The sequence below is a fragment of the Poecilia latipinna genome, unplaced genomic scaffold, assembly GCF_001443285.1.
Source record: "Poecilia latipinna isolate Pla-1442-1.1 unplaced genomic scaffold, P_latipinna-1.0 Scaffold3120, whole genome shotgun sequence".
NCBI lineage: Eukaryota > Metazoa > Chordata > Actinopteri > Cyprinodontiformes > Poeciliidae > Poecilia > Poecilia latipinna.
The window spans coordinates 55,892-59,029 of NW_015115736.1; the positions used below are offsets into that span (position 1 = coordinate 55,892).

Here is a 3,138-nt window from a genome sequence, read left to right on the forward strand (position 1 = left end):
AGGAATTTTAGTAATCAAGGTACTCGAATCATTCGAGGAATCGTTTCAGCCCTACTGCAAATATTACACAACTTCTTGGAAAAAAAGAATTTATAATAATAGATAAAGACCTGTTTTAGGAAATTTGTTGCCATTTTTAAAAAAATGTTTACATTTTTTTTAAATAAATATATACGTAAAATATGCTTTTTTTCTGGGTCAGAGAATTATGTAAAAAAACAAAACAAAACACAGATCCAACCTAACAATAAGAAAAACACATCTAAAAACGTGTTCTTAGTGTCACTGTGTGAAAATTCAATGCAAAGATCGTTGGATTAAACGGAAACATTTCAGCAGAACTACAAACTGATGCAGGAATTAATGTAAAAGGAGCCCCAATCAAGTACTGACTGGATTTAATGCAAGTCTGCTAACATTTTTATGCTTAAATAACTCTTTTTGGTCCGATGAAATATTTAAATTCACTGAGACTCTGAGTTCATTACCTTCAATAACCCCCTGAATTATATTACTGTCTGTAGAGTTTATGAGATTCACTTTTTGAATTTAATCATGGAAATAAATTAACTTTTCAAAGATATTCTATAGAGATGTTCAGTTTCTAGCATTGGGCAGCAGGGGGCAGCAAAGGGACGTTAGAACCAAATCCTTGTTCATTTTCTCATTTCCTCACAAAATAGCTTAACATGAAATAAAGATGGACGCAAAAGAAAGAAAAGGAAGAAAGGAAAAAACAAATAAAATGAAAAAAGGAAGGAAATTAATGTTCACAATGTCTCAATAATCTGTGGCTAAAATTATAACAAATTAACAAAAGTTTATAGATATAAATGTAATAAACTAAGGTTTAGCATTTTTCCATTTTTTTGTTGCATGTCCACCACATAATTATACAAAAAAAAAACTACCAGTAATGTTTTTAGATCCATTTTTTCTTTATCTTCTTGGAAACTTTATGCTTTCTAAATACATTTCAAAACCTAAAGATAGAAATAAAATGGCAGTTTTGCACAAATAATACATTTCAGACTGTAGATCTTCATAAAAATGACAAGATCTTGTAACAGCTGTGGCTTTAAGTGAGTTTTATTTTACTGAACTGAGGAAAATATGATTTTTAGGATTTTAGCAATTGCAGAATGTTGATGTAGATAAAAGAATAGAGGATAAATTTAGTAAGAAATTAAAATTTCCAGATGTCCTTCGGACTACATATGACAATTTTACAGCAAATGTTAACGTGATAAACGATAACATTGTTGTTTTGAGAACATTTTCACTGGAGTGATAATCCAAGAACACATTCTCAAAGATCAACAAACTTTAAATTCTAATGAGCATTTATCTTTGGAACTGGAAGACAATTTAAATATCCAACATAAATAAAAAAACAAGAGAAACAACAAGTAATAATGAATTATGAAGTCTCTGTAAACAAAACTGTTCTTCAATAAAAAAGACCAAAACACCAGACTGAAGAAATTTCTCAGGTAGAAAACAGAAAAGAGAAAAACAATAAATCATGCAGATGGAAATTATTGAGCTTGTTTTAATTTATCAAGCAGGTTTTTTTTTGCGCTTTAGTGTAACTTATTTAATTCACCACTAGGGGGAACCAAAGCACAACAAAATGAACAACTTGGGGAGTAAGAAGAAAAGGCGACTTGGAACTGAAACATGTTTTTCCTGCCGGTTGGGAGAGAGGAGGACATATTTAGGATTGTTAATCATTTTTCAGTGTTTTATTTGTGTTTGTGGTAAACAAACTGTTTCTTCCTGTGAAGCACAGGTTGGACCAGTTAGCCGGTCTAGACGCTGTTCTCTGGTTTAGATTATTCAGAGACTGCTGTCCTACAAACACGCTCATCCTGGAACATTTCTCGTTTCTGGGGAGATGAGAAGCAGCCGACGGAGGGAGAAAGCTGCAGCAGGATTCAGCCAGATGAAGTGCAATCACATGACTCAGCCTGGCCCGCTCAGAACAGATGCCAACGTGTATGCTAATGCCGGAAAATAGCAAGTACGTCGGACACAGTGACGCACCGCGCTCTGAATAGACAACGCCGAACTCCGAAGGTGAAACTTCAGAAATAAAACTATCTGTGGGAGATCGAAGCACATTCTTTCTCCTGAGTTTACTTTATGCTACTCTCTGAAAGTCAACAAAACTTTAAAGTTGGAGGAAGTTAGCAGAATTCACAGATGTTTGATAATTAAAGCCAGATTGATGAGTCAAAGGAAACCGTCTGCTGGATGCTTCACCATGACAACCACTCAAAACAAAACCAGTGATACTGGAGAAGAAGTCCTGGGTCTAGTCAAAGCCCATCTTGATCTCATTTAGATTCAGTCTGATGACTTAAACACAGCAAAAAAACAAAATCTTACCAAGTATTTTGGTCTAGTTCTAGTGCAAATATCTTCCGAAGTAATTAAATAAGACAAAACTAACTTTTCAGCAGGATATGAGTTTGTTTTAAAGTCAATAATTCTTTACCATTTATAAAATTACTAGTTCCAGTCTTCAGCTGGAGCGCCACATGGAAATAAACAAATTAATTGCAGATTTTTAGCCAACTTCACCAAGTTTATAGCAGTTCAGTCATCCAACCACCAGGGGTGCTGGAGGAAAGCCATCTCTCTTTTCCATCCCAAAAAAGTATAAAAACTTGATCTGGAGCCACCAGATTTAATTTGGAATCAGGTTGTTTGGATCTTTTTGTTCAGGGTTGTTAATTTTACGGCTAAAAATGTTTACAGCTTACAATTTTACAGCTCTTCAGTACATTGTTGCAATTTAAATGAAGTTTATTGTTTTGCCTGTTCATTCACCACAAGTTACTAAAACGTGTCTAAATCAGATAAACTCCACAACATCAGAGAAACACATAAGAAAGGAACATCAAGTGTAGGAACAGGAAAACGTTCTCACCTGTGTTCTGTGCCAGATCACCGACGCCCTGGAGTGACCCAGTTTGTTCCGACACGGCCCTTTGTCATAGTGGATCAGCAGGAAGTCATCCTGGTATACACACACACACACACACACACACAGTTAAATAGCAACCATTAGCAGCCTTAAACACGTCTAGATGTCTCCTCGTGCAACCAGCTGAAGAATCCACAATCAAATTT

General features: G+C 35.0%; 1 long non-coding RNA gene across 1 annotated transcript in view; it reads right to left on the reverse strand.

Annotated features, from left to right (window-relative positions):
• The window catches only part of LOC106940195 (uncharacterized), a 9,255-nt gene extending 6,156 nt beyond the window's left edge, over positions 1-3,099 (reverse strand). Inside the window, exon 1 of the long non-coding RNA XR_001423031.1 lies at positions 2,936-3,099. This is a non-coding gene — a long non-coding RNA (uncharacterized LOC106940195). The remainder of the gene's footprint in view (positions 1-2,935) is intronic.
• Between the last annotated feature and the right edge of the window lie 39 nt (positions 3,100-3,138).